Below are 20,929 nucleotides of genomic sequence, written 5' to 3' on the forward strand. Positions count from 1 at the left end.
CCAACTCTCTGACGTGGAATTAGACCGGTTACAAAGTTGTTAATGTTGTAGGTTTGTTCAGGGTATTTCTAATGGACCAGTAAATTTTCCTTGGAGTTATTTCAGGAAGTTGGATTTACCACCAAAAATCCTCTATTTTCTATGGAAATGTGTGCACAGCTGCATGTCTGTCAAGGACAAGATTGCTAGATATGTTTCAAATATAAATCTTATTTGCCCTATATGTCATAATGTTACAGAAATTATCGATCATTGCTCTTACTTCTTTTGATCACAAGACAGTTTAGGGATCTTCTTTTGAAGAGAAGTAAACGATTCATCAGAGATGAGATAAACCCAGATCATCAGTGAAACCTCATGATCGTGCCCCTCCTAAAACAGGGACACCGTCGACACTGATGATGATGATATGCCACAGTGCTTCAAGTGTAAATGTTTTGGTCATTTTGCAAATGAGTGTCCAAATCGTGGAAAATACACTGGAAACAAAGGTCTTGCTGCAACCCTTGATGAGATGTCGGATCACTATGATTCAAATGAATATGAGAGATCAAGTGTTGCACTCCTTGGTGAAAATATTAATTTTGATTATTGTAGCAATACCTAAATCAATCTTGATATTCTTCCTGTAGAAACTTCTTCAAACACCGTGGAGAATAAAATGGGCATATAGTGACATGTTTTCTATGAAAAATGGTTGTAAAGTTTGTAACTGCAAAATATTTGACGTATACGTGGCATGATCTCAGAGTTGGAGTACGATATTCAAGATACCTGAGAAGTACTGGAACATCCATCTCCTGCTTTTACAGATTACTAAACGGATTTGAATGAACGGCCAGGACGCTTCCACGAGTTTATGATGTGATGGGCCAGCTGTAAAGAGCCGTTACACACGTGTAGGAGGAGTCTACTCAGCATTAGATACGTTCAACCTCCCCACCTAACCATATCTTCGATGTGTCAAGTTGTCATGGAAGCAGACGATCCCAGGGGGATCGAGGAAACGAGAAATAAGATAGGAGGAGCTTAGCGGTCCCCGGTCCTAGGGATCGATGTAGAACTCACGGGCCCCAGCCGAAGCTTTATAAATAGCAGCTTTGTTCACTTGAAGAGGGGTGGGACTTTTTTAACATAAGGAGAGTTAGAAATAAAGGGAGATACCCAGCTACACATTGAATTTTCCTTTACTTTCATTGGTTCCTTGAACCTTGTAACAATCAACATTCATAGTAAGATCTCAAACTCATTATCCCCGTGGATGTAGGCTAAGGGTGAACCATGTTAAATCTCTCGCGTCATTTACTTATCTAGCACTTACATTTACAGTACATTTATAATTATAATGTTCACTTAGTTAAGTGTTCATGCTTGATAGTAGAATTCATACTTACTGGACCTCATACTATGATTTATTAGTGCGTATTTCGAACCCAGCTATACCCACCAATTGGGTTTCTAGCCCAATCTTCACTTTACGCCACGCCAACTCTCTGACGTGGAATTAGACCGGTTACAAAGTTGTTAATGTTGTAGGTTTGTTCAGGGTATTTCTAATGGACCAGTAAATTTTCCTTGGAGTTATTTCAGGAAGTTGGATTTACCACCAAAAATCCTCTATTTTCTATGGAAATGTGTGCACAGCTGCATGTCTGTCAAGGACAAGATTGCTAGATATGTTTCAAATATAAATCTTATTTGCCCTATATGTCATAATGTTACAGAAATTATCGATCATTGCTCTTACTTCTTTTGATCACAAGACAGTTTAGGGATCTTCTTTTGAAGAGAAGTAAACGATTCATCAGAGATGAGATAAACCCAGATCATCAGTGAAACCTCATGATCGTGCCCCTCCTAAAACAGGGACACCGTCGACACTGATGATGATGATATGCCACAGTGCTTCAAGTGTAAATGTTTTGGTCATTTTGCAAATGAGTGTCCAAATCGTGGAAAATACACTGGAAACAAAGGTCTTGCTGCAACCCTTGATGAGATGTCGGATCACTATGATTCAAATGAATATGAGAGATCAAGTGTTGCACTCCTTGGTGAAAATATTAATTTTGATTATTGTAGCAATACCTAAATCAATCTTGATATTCTTCCTGTAGAAACTTCTTCAAACACCGTGGAGAATAAAATGGATTTTTCTGTCTACTGAATATTCAATCTCACATGTTTCGGGTACTTCATATTGTTTAGCAGCATGCTCGTGTATGGTGCCTGAACTGTCTTCCACATTGACATGTTCTTATTGTACTTTTAAGGGTCATGAACTCTCAAATTGCTTCAAGTACAAACATAAAGTAAGATATTTCAGCGAACTTCAACGGAGAGCAAATCGATTAGTAAACAAGCTTAAACTTGTTCTAAAGTCAAATTCATTTGAGGTATGTAAATTTAACTCATCTCCGAAGACGTTAATTTCTAAAGAAAAAGTTAGACCTTTACAGAAAAGAACTAGGTCTAAACAATTTATGATAAAGGGTATTGAGAATTCCGTACAAGAATCATATGGTGAACAGATTATTGTTCATCCCAACACAGCTTAGCTATGTTGAAGGTGCATCTTAACCCATGTGCCCGGATTCAAAGAAGAGTTATGCACAATCGGGTTTTAGGAAAGATTTTTTTTGTTTTTTTTTTATACTTTCTGGAATCATGTTGATCTTTTCATGGTATTGAAAAGGTTTACCATGTTTTGATCATTAAAAGAGGATTAAAATCGACAATTCTACCTTTTTTAGGGTTAGAGTTGGTCGTACGTGAATCCTACTTACTTTGTATATAGGTTCTGTAACCCTACATTCCTTTTTCCTTCTTTGAAACTCTTTTTATCAAAAGATTGCTTGTGGAGCTAGTTTTGTGTAATTCTTTCACAATCCCTTATTTCGATGGAGACTTCAAGCATCATATCTTCTGATGGAAAAGATGTTAACATGATTGTTAAGCCATCAATCATAAAGGAAAAAGGTAAATCCCATTCCTCTACAACTTTAAAGAGAAAAGGGAAAAATATGAAGAAACCAAGGGCTAACCCCTCAAATCTTAAGAAGTTCTCTGGTGTTCTTGAAGAGTTGAAAGAAACAATGATGGAGATGCAACAAATAAAGGCTATTGTTCTAAGATCTCTTGAAATTCAGAAGGCCCTGGTTCGGCATCAATCAAGAAGGTTCGTTGGAATTGACTCCTTTTCTTCATGAACCTTATGTTCCACGATCTGTTGACGACAAGGAGCTCGGGGACGATAAAGAATTTTAAAAGGTATTAATGTCTAGGAAACTTCTTATGAGAATTTATTCCTGTGTTTTTAAGAAGGATAACTAAGGTTTGGAATATCAAATATTGTGATTACACATAGCTTTTGCCAATGATTTTCATCTTGCAATGTTTTTAGATTTATTTATGTCAGAGCACTGCTCGGTCGAACTCGCAAGCGTTTCTATCTCAAGCTTGTTGTCAAGTTTAGTTGCCAAAACTATAAGTCTTTATGTATGGTCTACTTAAATCTAAGTCTCGGATTAGGATAAAAAGTGTAGTTGAGCTTTAGACTTCACGGCCTTCATCGATTGAAGACGAAGAACTACTAAGGGGAGATTGTGGAACTTCATTAACAAAAGGTATGTGGAGACTTGAACTCATCCATCACTCAAAAGTCTATCCACTCTATCTCCTATTTGAGACAAAAGTCGTATAGCTATATAGATTCCGATAATACACATTTGATATTTCGAGCTGAGTTTAACTCGCTTACATATTTCTCGAAATATGTGTTGGTAAGCTTTCGCTTCAACCAAGTTCATCTTATATTCTTGACGAAAGTCAAAAGATGGTCATGTGAAAATCGCCTTGTAACATCTTACATGATTTGTGTTAGACAGTCATTTGATGTAGACTCAGAATGTTTCGTATTGATCATTCGATCACTTGAAAATTGCTTTGAAGCTAAGAATGTTTCAATGATTGAAATGGGAGTTTAGAACACTTAACCATAATTGGATTATGTGCACAGTACGCGTACTTGCATATGTGTTGATCCAACATCGGAATACGGTATGCATACCCGTATGCGTACTGGCGAGGTCAGGTAAAGTCCGGGAGCTAGAGTATGCGTACTTGTACACGTACTGGCGAAGCCAGTTGAAGTTCGGGTACTATAGTATACGTACCTGTACGCGTACGGAATTCAACTGAAGTTTGGAAGTGTTTGACAGTATGCATACCCGTTTGCATACTGGCGAACACAGTCCAAGTCCGGCTACTTAGGTATGCATATCCGTTTGCATACTTGACTGGGTTATGTTCTAAAATCGGTTTGTTCATGAACTAATACATTTTTTTAATAAGGAATGCAATCAATTGCAAACCGTGGCTATAATGTTCATGAATTGATTCGAGTGAATCAAAATTGATTTTGCTTTAATTGTGTCTTGTATACTTCTATGAGAATATAAACAATTAAAAAACTATAGAACTAGTTTCATTTGAGTCATTTGAACTAGTTATGGTTAAGATGAATAAGGTTGATATGAAAGTGTTCATATGACTAACTTCGGTTAACTATTGTTGAGCCTACAAAGGTGCACACGTTTAGGTACGGTTACTCATATCTAAATGAAGTCACTTTTCATTTGTGTTTTACGAGATAAGTTCGATCTAACGGTTGAAAGATATTAGCTTGAGGGTAATCAGGTTTTCATCCAGCGGTGAATATTGAATGCTTTGTTACCAAGGTAGCATTGATTGCAAACCCGGATTTGAAGACTATACAAGGGAGAACTCTAGCAATTGGGAAACCTAATCCCCACACCTCCTGTGTAATACTAGTTGCGACTAGAGTCGATTCTCCTCTAACCTTAGGTTTTTCCAAAACCCTGTAGGTTAACGACTTGAAGACGTCATTGGGATTGTGAAGCCAGACCCATCTATTTTCTCTATAGTTGTGTGTTCTGATCTTGTTGTTTTCTATCGTGATTGAGTATTATATTCTCTAAGATTCGCTCGAGATTTAATCTCCGATAGGAAAGATAAAAATTAGTCACAAACATCTTCGTCTCATCGTTTGTGATTCCACAATAACTTGTTTCGATATCATACTATTAAGATTATTGTGAGGTGATTGATATTTCTAGGTTGTTCTTCGGGAATATAATTCTGGTATATCAATTGGTTCCTGTTCACCTTGATTTATCAAAAGACGGAACAAAACTCATAGGTATTTCTGTGCGAGACAGATTTATCTATTCAATAGACTTTTCTGTGTGAGACATATTGGTTTATCAAGTCTTCGACTTTGGGTCGTAGCAACTCTTAGTTGTGGGTGAGATCAGCTAAGGGAATCAAGTGCGCAGAATCTGGCGTGGTTCTAAAGGCATAAGGAACACAACTGTACCTTGATCAGTGTGAGATTGGTTAGAGCTCAACTACATTCCAGTCTGAAGTTAACTTGGAGTAGGCTAGTGTTTGTAGCGGCTTAATACAGTGTGGTATTTAAATCTGGACAAGGTCCCGGGGTTTTTCTGCATTTGCGGTTTCCTCGTTGACAAAACTTCTGGTGTTTGTATTATTTCTTTTCCGCATTATATTTTCTATATAATTGAAATATCACAGATTGTGCATAAGTTCAATCAATTGTGAATCCAACCTTTGGTTGTTGATTAAATTGATTGACACTCGTATATTGGTTTTTGATACCGTCCAAGTTATTTTTTATATTCAATTGGGCTCGCAAATTCCTATTTGTTTGATTGCGGATTGAATTGAGAAATTGGGATATAACTCTTTGATATATTTTTCTTAAGATTGAGTCTGACTATCTAGTTAATTCTCTTGAAAGTATATTGGAGTTAGTCCATACAGATTCTTAAGCGAAATATTGAGTGTGGTTGTTAGACCCCCGCTTTTTCAATTGGTATCAGAGCAGGCAAACACGTTTAAAACCTTATAAGTCTATGTTTGTGGCGATCTGAATCTATGGAAAATAGTGTAATCTCTGACAACGCAACACCAGTTCAGAAGCACTATGACTTGGTTCAAAGTCTTGAGTTTCCTTAGAAATCTCTCATATCTTCTCCATTGACTGAAATTGTGATCAACTGGGAGAAATGCCTAGATGAACAGTTGGATGATCTTTCAGATGAAAGTGATTCAGAAGAGGGACAAGGTGTTGATGAGGAAGTCTCACAATATATCAACCTTTTTACCATATCTTAAAGAAAAAGAAGTCAACAACTTGCTTGGCTGAATATCTGAAACCTCTCTGTCAAGAAAACAGAAAATTGAGAAAACTCTTTAAGGGATATGATTGTGGTTACAAACTATTACAATCAATTCTTAGAGATCGTGAAGAAGATGTGCGTTCAAAAAATTCTGAATATGATAATCTTCGTCGAAATCCCTTTATGCTGAAAGAAAGACTTGCAGAAACTGAAGCAAGATGTGAATCTCAACAAAAATGTTTTAACGACAGAGAAATCAGCCTTCTCGCCAGAGAAAAACAATTGGAGGTTGATCTAGCTGCCGATCTTGATAAGGTCAATTCACTGGAAGAGAATCTGAAAAGATTCAATGCTAGCTCTACAAAATTATCCACTATGCTGGGAGCATGTAAAGAACATCGTGATACACGTGGTCTGGGATATAAAGGAATAAACGCTCCAAGTACTAGTAAGATCAATTTTATCTGTGCTAATGACAAGTTCCTAAGTGAAAATCTCACTGCCATCAAAAGTGAAAAACTTCCTTCAGCAGCTGATGTTCCTATGAACAAAGATTGGCCACCTTTGATAACAGCTCGTATGAAAACAGTCAAAAACATTCCCTACAACTGTTATTATTGTGGGAACAAAGGTCACCTTGAAAGGAGATGTCGTTTTCGACTGCGGAATAAAAAACTTCATAACATTCTTGTATGGGTGTCTAAAGAAGTAATCAAGCCTGCTTCTCATATTTCTCGAGTAAAAGATCTTGTCTGCAATCAAGAAAAGTGTTGTGATGAGCCAATTCTTGATTGTAAATATGACGCAAAACCTGTTTACAATTGTAAAGGGAGGAATGTCATATGGACAACTGACTCTTCAAATTACCTTGTGAAGAGAAAAAGTCATCGAAGGAATAAGAAATCTTCAAGCTCCTTGCCGCCCACTGAAGAAAGTCTTGAATCTAAAATGTCTGTTCCAGATTACATTCATATCAATAATCGTGCCTCAGAGCTCAAGAGAAGTATAAATAGACTCAAACACAGCATTAAGAAGGCAGGGAAGGCGAAAGTTTCAGGTATCTCTTTCCCTATGTTTGTTAATTCTTTTTTGACTAACTCTATTTTTTTCTGAAAATACTCAAGAAAGTAAAAGGGAAAATGCCAATATCCTTGATGAGCAATGTGCTCATCAAAATACAACTTGACTGCTCAAAAGAGCATCCTCCTTGAAACTGTGTGAGGAAGCTCATAATTCTCAAGAAGTTATTTTTTCTTGAGAAAGTGGTCTTTGTAGTATTATTATTATTATTTTATTTTTTTTAAATGATCATTTTACTGTTGAGCCATGTTCCAGTATATTATTACATCTTGTAATATATTTGATCAACAACTCTTGAGAACATTCTCTTTGTTGCTTACCTTGAAAACTCTTGTGTTCTTCCCATTGACGGGTGAGTTGTTGTTTATCAACAATTATCTTATGTTCTTTTGAGCTAAGATTGTCTGTCAATGTGTTTAGAATTTGTCTTTGATTTTTTTTTATCAAAACTGCTTCTAAAATAGGCTCCATTACTCTCTTGGTTTTGAACCTGGGTCGCAACCATGAGTATACGTGCATCCGACTCTTACCGAACGTATACGAATAACCCTAGGGTTTCCCTATGAAGCACTCATAAATATGTATCATGTTTTTTCCTCTCCTGATACATACACGTTCAGTAACGTCAAAAGTTCTCTTGAATTTTTGTGGTGTGCACAATGGATGGATGCAAAAAGGAAGACAAAGTTGAAAAGGGCAAGGTTATTGAGTTTCACGAGAACCCTGTTTTCATAACTTGCTATCATGTTGTTGATCATGAAAACAAACTTCTTGTTCTGATGTCATCTCAATTGGTAGGAAATCTTCTTCGAGATTTTGATGTCGTACGTGAACAACTTGGAATTGCAACAAATAATCTTGAATTTCTGAAAAACGAACTGAAGAAAGCAACTGATGAACTTGTCTATGTTCGATCTCTGGTTGCTGGTCATGTCCGATAATATTTGGTTGTGTTTTTCCTAGGAGTTATTTTTCTTATTTTGTCTAGGAAACTTCTTATGAGAATTTATTCTTGTGTTTTAAGAAGGATAACTAGGGTTTGAAATAGCAATTATTGTGAGTACACATAGCTATTGCCAACGATTTTTCATCGTGCAATGTTTTTAGATTTATTTATTTAAATTCTAAAGTTTATTTGGAAGATGATTTTGCAGTATTAATCTTTATGGTTTTATATATTGCAACTTGTTATGGGATATGTGTGTTTGCGTCTGTGAACTATGATTGTCCCATATATGTGAAAAGTTAAGCCTATTCTGTCATTATGCAAATATTGATGAAGATATGATGAACTTTTGATTGCAAAGATTAAGTCTATTATATGTCTTTATGCAAATATTGATGAAAAATAGAATGAACATTTGAATATTCCGTAGTATCGGTCTTTTCCTGATCCACTTCTATGTGAAAGTACTGTGTGGCTCCGTAAGTTTTCTTATGTTGAGCATTTCCGATTAAATAAATCATGGGATCTCTTGTGGTTAATTTAATTGAGTACTTTGGATACAAATTCATGTTTCATGTGATTTGTTAATGTCCAAAGAAATCCTTCTTTTCTTGTGAAAGTAAGGTCGCTCTTGTTGTTCTTTTGGGAATGACATTTTATAGGGGAGAGTTCTTATTTGAACTTGTGCTTAATTGCAAAATCTTTGTGGGGAGTACGGCTGTGGAATATTGTAGGAGTTTTCTTGTATGTTTATAAACTCCTTGATGAATACACTAAGTTTCGACTATGTGAAATCATCGAAACAAAGTTAATATGTTCTATTTTGGTCATGAAGTATCTCTATGAAAATTTCATTAGGATCCCACTAGTTTTCGTACCTTTGCCAAATTTTATTGACAAAACGGGGGAGAATTAATGTGTAGTTCACACTACAAATACATATGGTTTACGTATCATTATGTAAGGGGGAGTGGTTTTCATGTGAGATGAAGTATTGACTAAGGGGAGTGATACATATCACCATAGTATTGTTGTCAAAGTTGTGATATAATTGGACTTTGATGCTGTGTAATAATACTATGACATTGTATAACAATAATTGAGAGCTACTGTTTTCTCATTGTTATAGCTACGGATCTTCAACAACTACGATGCTGAGTCGAACACATTCAGAATCACTGGAGTACTTGGAAGTGACGAAGATTTCAAGTAATGTTGAAGAACCAAGGAAATCAAGCATTTGGATTGAGAGCTACAAAGTTTATTTATTTTTTATTCCATATGTATTGATAGTTTTTCACTAAAATTGACAAAGGGGGAGATAGTTAGAGCACTGCTCAGTCGAACTCGCAAGCATTACTATCTCAAGATTGTTGTCAATTTTAGTTGCCAAAACTATAAGTCTTGATTTCTAGTCTACTTATAGCTAAGTCTCAGATTAGGATAGAAAGTATAGTTGAGCTTTAGACTTCACGGACTTCATCGATTGAAGACGAAGAACTACTAAGGGGAGCTTGTGGAACTTCATCAGCAAAAGGTATGTGGAGACTTGAACTCATATGAAAAAGTGGGGAACAACAACCACACCCAATATTTCGCTTAGAAATCTGTATGGACAAACTCCAATATACTTTCTAGAGAATCAACTAGACAGTCAGGCTCAATCTAGATAAAAAGTATATCAAAGAGTTTATATCTCAATCTCTCGATTTGGTATATACTCAAGCAAATAGAAATTTGCGAGTCTTTATCAAATACTAGAGAGATAACTTGGATGGTACCAAAGACCAATATCCAAGTGTCAATCAATTTAAAACAACAACCAAAAGGTCGGATATTCTAATTGATTGAACAACGCACAACCTGTGATATTTCAACTATATAGCAAAATATAATGCGGAAACGAAATAACACAGACACCAGAATTTTGTTAACGAGGAAACCGCAAATGTAGAAAACCCCCGGGACCTAGTCCAGATTGAACACACACTGTATTAAGCCGCTACAGACACTAGCCTACTCCAAATTAACTTCGGTATGGACTGTAGTTGAACCCAAATCAATCTCACACTGATCCAAGGTACAGTTATGCTCCTACGTCTCTGATCCCAGCAGGATGCTACGTACTTGATTCCCTTAGTTGATCTCACCCACAACTAAGAGTTGCTACGAACCAAAGTCGAAGACTTTAATAAACAAATCTGTATCACACAGAAAAGTCTACGGTTATAGATAAATCCGTCTCTCACGAATATACCTACGAGTTTTGTTCCGTCTTTTGATAAATCAAGGTGAACAGGAACCAATTGATAAACCGAACTTATATTCCCGAAGAACAACCTAGTATTATCAATCACCTCACAATAATCTTAATCGACGCAGCGAAAAAAGATATTGCGGAATCACAAAAGACGAAGTGTTTGTGATTTCTTTTATATCTTGCCTATCGGAGATATCAATATCAATCCAATTATTACAATTGTACTCGTACGATAGAAACAACAAGATCAGATCACACAACTACAAGAAAGTAGTATCGGTCTAGCTTCACAATCCCAATGAAGTCTTTAAGTCGTTAACCTGGTTTAGAAGAAGAAACCAAATGTTAAAGGAGAATCGACTCTAGCTTAGCACAACTAGTATCACACAGAAGGTGTGGGGATTAGGTTTCCCAGTTTTTAGAGTTTTCCATTATATAGTCTTTCAAATCAGGGTTTGCAATCAATGTTAGCTTGGTAAGCATTCAATATTCACCGTTAGATGAAAACCTGATTAGATTCAAGCTAATATTTCTCAACCGTTGGATCGAAAACTTAGCTTGTTACACACAAATGAAATGTCCAATTTTGGGTTTATGTAGTCGTTCCCAAACATTAACATTTGTTGGTTCAACAGTAGTTAACCAAATGGTTATCCATATGATTACTTTCATATCCACCATATTCTTCTTCACCGTAACTAGTTCAAATGACTCAAATGAACTAGTTAGAGAGTTGTTCAATTGCTCAGATCTTATGTAACGACACAAGACACAATCGAAGCAAAAACGGTTTGATTCACTCGAATCTGTTCATGAACTTTATAGCCACGGTTTTCAAAAGCATTCTCTATTTTATATAAACATGAGTTCAAGAACAACCGATTTTAGATATAACCTGCTCAAGTTCGCGGACTGGGTTCACGGACTTAAGCTCACGAAAGGAGTTCACAAACTCCAGCAAAAATTCTCGGGTCGAGAACTTTCGCCAGTTAGCGGATTGAGTTCGCGGACTTGGCTCACGCCACATTCCGTTTCTCTTGATCAACAAAGTTCGCAAACTTTGGTTCAAGGAATAAGGACTTATACATATATGTGATTCCACAACAATGCTTATATCCTACCAATGGTTATGTAATCTAAACTCTCATTTCAATCATTGAAACATTCTCAGAGGACGTTATATAACCGTTATTCACAGACCATTTTTTGTCAGAGCAATTTCCAAAGTGATTGAAACATAACATGACATTCGTCACTAGGTAAAGATGAATTTGGCTAAAGCGAAAGCTTACCAACACATATTCACTACAAAAAACAAGCGTTTTTGCAACATTCTGTTTGCAACATTACAAAAAACGTCAAAACAAATATACATTTGTGACATATTGTATGTCACATATATATTGTGTTAGCTAGGTACCGAAAAAGTGTGAACCTATTCATTTGCAACACTCTTGTTGGCGTCGTAGTTAAAATTAAAATTAAATAAATTTTTAAAATACACAAATGATATTTTCGACGTTTTTAGGTGTGCAAAAAATATTCCTCAAACTATTTTAAGTTAAAACGCATGTTCCAAAAAAAAATCAAGTTAAAATGATATTTTATAGATATTCTCTGCTTGCATTTGTCCCACGAAGACAGAGACTGTTAGACGTCAACAATATTTCCTCTGATCCCGCGTTTTTAGTTTACTTTTTATAAAAATAATCTCGACCATTTAGTTTGGTGAATTTGGTCCACGAGATTTTATCCCACGTTTAGTTTGGTGAATTTGGTCCACGAGATTTCATTCCAAAAAAAAAAAGATTTTGGTCAACAAATACCATAACCGACTACCACTTACCATTGTTATCATGCAAATCAAAATTATAAAATAATAAAATAAATATAACCTCCCGAATATTTTTTTTCTATATATTTGTTTGATAGAAAAATTGGCTTTCCATATACGTGGATTAACCCTAAAATTTAACCCATCTTTTACTTCTCTTTTTCCTTATTCTGAACAGATCGATGCTATGTCATTGAAATAAGCCGATATTACCACCACCAAGCCTTGTTTGACGTCTCTATAGATTCAAAACATACATTACGTATGGTAGAAGGTAAATCTTTTCTATCCATTGTTTTTTGTTTTGATTTTATATATCTTGTACGAGCATTCTCATTCCTAGTGTGACAGAAAGATTTGACTCATATCTAGAAAGGTTAGTGATTGATATAATCACACCAATTTTTTAATTTTTGATGATGATTTTTTTTTTTAATATTAGTTTCTCTGTTACTTGGAGTGTTTAGAGTTTGCGAATTTTTTTTTGATCTAGTAAATATACAAGGGGATTTATACCTATCAAAGTAATTAATTATTTGTGTGGGATTTTCTTTTCTTTTACTGTCTGTAGGTGGAATTTCTTTTACTGGTAAGCAAGGCCCTAATCCTCTATCAAGAGTAAAAAGAATTTATTTGAGTCTCACTGTTCAAGAGCCAAAATTTCAACCTGAAGAACAGATTCCAGATTCAGGGCAACAACAACTGCCATGAGGATTGAGATCAAAAATTTGGTTGTCTATTAAGAAATCACTAGATCTAAAATGTATGAATGTTTTTGGTATTCCTTTTACAAAGTTTTTTTTTCTTCTTGATGGAATTGTACAAAGTTTGCTACTTTGTTTGTAATGTTTAAATTGTATTTTTTGTTTACTGGAAATTATATGATCAGTTTCTTATTGATGCTCATGAACATTAATAATTTTTTCGGAATATAAAAAAAAGTATTGTACATGTTTTAATTATTTTTGCAAGAACAACAAATTATTGTAAATATTCATATTTCTCACAATGCATTATTATAAAAAGAAATTGATAAAATAAAATTAATTTTATTAATTTTTTATTGATAAATAGAGAAAAAGCTTCTCTAACGCATAATTATTTGTGACGCAAAAAGTATAATTATGATAGAAAATTATGCTACAAAAGCCACTCGCCATATGTGACGCTTTTAGCGTCGGGCAAAGTATTTGAAACACCTCTTATTGTAATGCATTGACCGACAGACAAAAAACGTCAGAAAACTGTTTTTCTGACGCAAAATCCAATATTTGTGACATTATTTTTTATTGCAAAAACCACGTTTTGTTGTAGTTTCGAGAAATAAATATGCGAGTTACAATCGGCTCGAAATAACAAATGTGTATAATGAAAGTCTATATATCAATACGACTTTTGTCTCAAGAATAGGAGATAGAGTAGATAGACTTTTGAGTGACATATAAGTTCAAGTCTCCATATACCTTTTAGTCGATGAATATCCACAAGTTCCTTGAGTAGTCTTTCGTCTTGTATGATGATTACCATGAAGTCTTGAGCTCAACTACACTTTCTATCCTAGTCCGAGACCTTTAGCTATATAGGCTATAAATCAAGACTTATAGTTTTGATCACTAACATTGACAAACATGCTTGAGATAGCAACGCATGCGAGTTCGACCGAGCAATGCTCTAACAATCTCCCTCTTTGTCAATTTTAGTGACAAAACTATTAATACATATGGAATACAAAAAATAAATAAATTAACTTTTGTAGCTCCTATTCCACATGCCTAATCTTCAACATTACTCGAAATATTCGTCACTTCCAAGTACTCCAATGATCCCAAAGGTTGTAAGTTTAGTATCATCGTTGTTGAAAATCCGTAGCTATAACAACAAGAAAACAATAGTCCTCAATCATTGTTATACAGTGTCATAGTATCATTACACAACGTCAAAGTCCAATTGTATCACAACTTCAACAACAATATTATGGTGATATGTATCACTTCCCCTTAGTCAATACTCCATCTCACATGGAAACCACTCCCCTTACATAATGATCCTAAAACCATATGTATTTGTAGCGTGAACTACATATTAATTCTCCCCCTTTTTGTCAATAAAATTGGCAAAGGTACAAGAACGGGATCCTAATGAAATTTCCGAAAGATACATTTCTTGACCAAAAGAAAGCAAAAGTATATCATCTTTTTTAGATGCAATCATAAAGCCGAAGCTAAATGCATTCATCAAGTAGTTTGTAAAGATACAAGATAACCCCTATAATATTCCACAGCCGCACTCCCCACAAAGATTTGGCAATTAAGCACAAGTTCAAAAGAACTCTCCCCATAAAATGTCATTCCCGAAAGAACAATAAGAGCGACCTTAATTTCGAAAGAAAAGAAGGATTTATTTGGACATAACAAATCATATACGAGTATGAATTTGAATCCAAAATACTCAATTAAATTAACCACAAGAGAACCCATGATTAATGTAATCGAAAAATGCTCAACATAAGTAAACTTATGGAGACTCAAAAATATACAATTAGATTAATCACAAGAGAACCCATAATTAATCTAATTGAAATACACAACCAAACTAATCACAAAAGTAATCAATTTAATTGGTCATGCTCATCATAAGCAAACTTACGGAGCAACAACTAAATAACGAAACAACATGATTAATTTAGTTAAAAATTCTCGACATAAAGTATCTCGCGGAACAACAACTAAGCTAATCATAAAAATAATCAACTTGGTCATTTTAATGCTCAACATAAGACACTTTACAGAGCCTCACAGTAATACATAAAATATGGATCATGGAAGATCAATACTGCGAAATACACAAGGATTCATTTTATTTTCCATCACTATTCGCATAACGACATTCAATAGACATAATCCTTACAAACAAAAGATTTTAACCTATCTTCCATCAATAACTGACATAATAGGCTTAACTTTTGTATTTGTCAAAAGTCTATTCATTCTTTTATCAATACATGCATATCGACATACGAAAGACTTTACTTTTGACAAGGTACGGGACAATCATAGTTCACGGACGTAAACACACATATCCCATAACAATATTGCAATATATAAAATCATAAAGATTAATACTGCAAAAATCATCTTCCGAACAAATTTAGAATTTAAACCAATAAATCTAAAAACATGAAGATGAAAACGTTGGACATAGCAATGTGTAATCGCAATAATGGCTATTCCAAACTCTAGTAATCCTTCTCAAAAATAAGAATAAATTCTCATAAGAAGTTTCCTAGGCAACAAGACAAACTCGTAATGCACATACAAGATGATTTGTCCTTATAGGGTAGAATCAATTTTTTTCGCATGGATTTACGCCAATAATAGCTACCAAAGGAGTATAAAAAGATTTTCTTAACAAAGAAGAACGTACAAAGTCAATAACGACTATGCACCATAGTTCACAAAGGATGATTGTGAACATTCAAGAATTCCATAGCACTGCGTACTACTTTCCATTCTTGAACTTCCTTCTTTGTGATTCACCAACAACATTCTTGTAAAAGCTAAAAATTAGCTTAGAAGATTAGTACTCCAAGAATCCAAGTGCCCAAGTTCAAGAGAAGTGGAACAAGTGCAACGAAACGGAGAAAAATACTCAAAAACAAAATACAGGACAAATACCAATCTTAATTCATCCAAATTCAAGGTTTCTTATCTCTATTTTGAAGAGAATCCAAAGAGGAAGAGAGTGCAAAAAGAATGAGGTTAATCCTAGTTCGGACGAAGAAGTTACGGCCAAAACAAGTTTACCGAATATCGACGTCAAGTATGCTTACGGGTTTGCAAACGAATTTTTGTATCCTGGAGCAGTATGCAGACGGGGTTTGCGAACTTAAACCCCTGGATTTTGGTTTTAAATGATGTTATGCATACTTGGTATGTGTACCATGAAGTCCAAACATCCCGAACTAATGTTTTCAAACCTACATTTAAGAACCTTAAACACATATCAAGTTAGGTAGAAATGAACGATAAGCAAGGTACACGGATCATTATAAGTACTCAAACAAGTAATAAAAACATAAAACTTGCTCAAGTTTATAAACATACCTTTTTAGAAAAGTCCAATTGAATTCTACATCCTTACCGAATATAATCTGTGCGCCCCTGTTGCTGTGCTTCCCTCACAGTATACATAGCAGGGCATTTCCTGGTGAGGATGCACTTTCAACACAAACAAGTTGTGTTGAGGTGAAAAATGTCTTGATCACCATGGCACCAATAAAGAGTTTCTTTCCAACAACTCTTAAATCTTGTAGTGTTGAGAAACACCCAAGGAACTGTTTTTATAAGTCTATCAAAGAACTTCAAGAGAACCCAAAAAGATTTGTGTTTCTGATTTCTTGTTTTCCAACTTATGAAAAACAGTTTCTGCGGATAGTTTTTAGTACTGCCAAGGGAAACTCTTTTGATAAAAATAGACGTCCCAGATTCTTCATAAAAGAAGACAATACCACTATCTTGATAGGAAGTATCAGGAATTGAGCAACGAATCAATTCATGCTTTGAGGTGATACACTCAGATAACTGAGATTTAAACTCCTCTTGTAATTCGTTTAGTTTATCACAACTAATTGGATTACGCAGAGGAGGAGCATTGCTCTCACTGATTAGTAAATCAATATAAACCTCAACTTGAATATTATTCATCATAACTTGATTTAGCCTGTCAGGAGATTCTTGATCTTTCTGGAGGTATAACTCAACATCAAGAGATAAGCTCTCAAGCTTCTTTTCAAGCCCTGAAAACACTTCAAGGGATTTTAAACCTGGTGGAGGTTTAGATAGAATTTCTTCTACAAATTTTATTAAATCAGTCATGGAAGAGAATTATGAAATCCCTGGATCTGGTGGTGCATTTAATGAGATAGCACTACTGTCCATAGAGTCAGATCGCTACAAACACAGACTTGTAAGGTTTTGAACGTGTTTTCCTGCTCTGATACCAATTGAAAAAGTGGGGGTACAACAACCACACCCAATATTTTGCTTAGCAATCTGTACGGACAAACTCCAATATACTTTCTAGAGAATCAACTAGACAGTCAGACTCAATCTAGATAAAAAGTATATCAAAGAGTTTATATCTCAATCTCTCGATTTGATATATACTCAAGCAAATAGAAATCTGCGAGTCTTTATCAAATACTAGAGAGATAACTTGAATGGTACCAAAGACCAATATCCAAGTGTCAATCAATTTAAATAAACAACCAAAAGGTTGGATATTCTAATTGATTGAACAACGCACAACCTGTGATATTTCAATTATATAACAAAATATAATGCGGAAAAGAAATAACACAGACACCAGAATTTTGTTAACGAGGAAACCGCAAATGCATAAAAACCCGGGACCTAGTCCAGATTGAACACACACTGTATTAAGCCGCTACAGACACTAGCCTACTCCATATTAACTTCGGTCGGGACTGTAGTTGAACCCCAATAAATATCACACTGATCCAAGGTACAATTATGCTCCTACGTCTCTGATCCCAACAGGATGCTACGTACTTTATTCCCTTAGATGATCTCACCCACAACTAAGAGTTGCTACGACCCAAAGTCGAAGACTTTAATAAACAAATCTGTATCACACAGAAAAGTCTACGGTAATAGATAAATCCATCTCCCATGAATATACCTACGAGTTTTGTTCCGTCTTTTGGTAAATCAAGGTGAACAGGAACCAATTGATAAACCGGACTTATATTCCCGAAGAACAGCCTAGTATTATCAATCACCTCACAGTAATCTTAATCGACGCAGCGAAAAAAATATTGCGGAATCACAAATGATGAGACGAAGTGTTGTGATTTGTTTTACATCTTGCCTATCGGAGATATCAATCTCAATCCAATTATTACAATTGTACTCGTACGATAGAAACAACAAGATCATATCACACAACTACAAGAAAGTAGTATCGGTTTGGCTTCATAATCCCAATGATGTCTTTAAGTCGTAAACCTGGTTTAGAAGAAGAAACCAAAGGTTAAAGGAAAATCGACTCTAGCTTAGCACAACTAGTATCACACAGAAGGTGTTGGGATTAGGTTTCCCAGTTGCTAAAGTTCTCCTTTATATAGTCTTTCAAATCAGGGTTTGCAATCAATGTTAGCTTGGTAACAAAGCATTCAATATTCACCGTTAGATTAGATTCAGGCTAATATTTCTCAACCGTTGGATCGAAAACTTAGCTTGTTACGCACAAATGAAATGTCCAATTTTGGGTTTATGTAGACGTTCCCAAACATTAACATTTGTTGGTTCAACAATAGTTAAACCAAATGGTTAGCCATATGATTACTTTCATATCCACCATATTCTTCTTCACCATAACTAGTTCAAATGACTCAAATGAACAAGTTAGAGAGTTGTTCAATTGCTTAGATTTTATGTAACGACACAAGACACAATCGAAGCAAAAACGGTTTGATTCACTCGAATCGTTTCATGAACTTTATATCCACGGTTTGCAAAAGCATTCCTTAGTTTATATAAACATGAGTTCAAGAACAACCGATTTTAGATATAACCTGCTCAAGTTCGCGGACTGGGTTCGCGGACTTAAGCTCACGGAAGGATTTCACAAACTCCAGCAGAAATTCTAAGGTCAAGAACTTCCGCCAGTTAGCGGACTGAGTTCGCGGACTTGGCTCACGCCACATTCCGTTTCTCTTGATCAAAAAAGTTCGCAAACTTTGGTTCAAGGAATAAGGATTTATACATATATGTGATTCCACAACAATGCTTATATCCTACCAATGGTCATGTAATCTAAACTCTCATTTCAATCATTGAAACATTCTCAAAGGACGTAATATAACCGTTATTCACAGACCATTTTTCGTCAGAGCAATTTCCAAAGTGATTGAAACATAACATGACATTCGTCACTAGGTAAAGATGAATTTGGCTAAAGCGAAAGCTTACCAACATATATTTCGAGAAATAGATAGGCGAGTTACACTCGGCTCGAAATAGCAAATGTGTATAATGAAAGTCTATATATCAAAAAGACTTTTGTCTCAAGAATAGGAGATAAAGTAGATAGACTTTTGAGTGACAGATAAGTTCAAGTCTCCACATACCTTTTAGTCGATGAAGATCCACCAGTTCCTTGAGTAGTCCTTCGTCTTATATGATGATTTCCATGGAGTCTTGAGCTCAACTACACTTTCTATCCTAGTCCGAGACCTTTAGCTATATAGGCTAGAAATCAAGACTTATAGTTTTGATCACTAACATTGACAAACATGCTTGATATAGAAACGCATGCGAGTTCGACCGAGCAATGCTCTAACATCATATATCACTCAAAAGTCTATCTACTCTATCTCCTATTTGAGATAAAAGTCGTATAGCTATATAGACTTCGGTTATATACATTTGATATTTCGCTTCAACCAAGTTCATCTTATATTCTTGACGAAAATCAAAAGATGATCATGTGAAAATCGTCTTGTAGCATCTTACATGATTTGTGTGAGACAGTCATTTGATGTAGACTCTGAATATTTCGTATTGATCATTCGATCACTTGAAAATTACTTTGAAACAAATAGTTTGTGTGATAAGCTATTGTCGTCTTCTAAGAATGTTTCAATGATCGAAATGGGAGTTTAAAACACTTAACCATAATTGGATTATGTGCACAGTATGCGTACTTGCATATGTGTTGATTCGAAGTATCCAACCTTGAGGCAACCTCCAAAGAATCGTCCAGCCGATGACGATCGACCTTAGCAGAAAAGGGGCCCTTTGAATCCCTCAGAATGGCCTCAAGGATAGCATCTTCATAACTCCCAAGGCTCAAGCTCTCAGGTAACTTACCTTTCCCAAGATCCATGGAGACCCCACCAGACGTTGGAGAATGAGAATAGGTCATAAGCACTGAATCCTCACTACGACGAACAGACGGCATGGTGGATGAGCTGGTAACGGAAAGAAACTCTTGGTTATAAGAACCACTCAAGTCCATACGGTATGCATACCCGTATACGTATTGGCGAGGTCAGGTAAAGTCCAAGAGCTAGAGTATGCGTACATGTACGCGTACTGGCGAAGTCAGTTGAAGTCCGGGTACTATAGTATGCGTACCTGTACGCGTACGGAATTCAACTGAAGTTTGGAAGTGTTTGACAATATGCGTACCCGTTTTCATACTGGCGAACACAGTCCAAGTCCGGCTACTTAGGTATGCGTACCTGTTTGCATACTTGAGTGGGTTATGTTCTAAAATCGGTTTGCTCATGAACTAATACATTTATATAATAAGGAATGCAATCTTTTGCAAACTGTGGCTATAATGTTCATGAATTGATTCGAGTGAATCAAAATCGATTTTGCTTCAATTGTGTCTTGTATACTTCTATGAGAATATAAACAATTGAACAACTCTATAACTAGTTTCATTTGAGTCATTTGAACTAGCTAGTTATGGTTAAGATGAATAAGGTTGATATGAAAGTGTTCATATGGCTAACTTCGGTTAACTATTGTTGAGCCAACAAAGGTGCGCACGTT

Source organism: Papaver somniferum, chromosome 7 (genome assembly GCF_003573695.1).
Source record: "Papaver somniferum cultivar HN1 chromosome 7, ASM357369v1, whole genome shotgun sequence".
Taxonomy (NCBI): domain Eukaryota; kingdom Viridiplantae; phylum Streptophyta; class Magnoliopsida; order Ranunculales; family Papaveraceae; genus Papaver; species Papaver somniferum.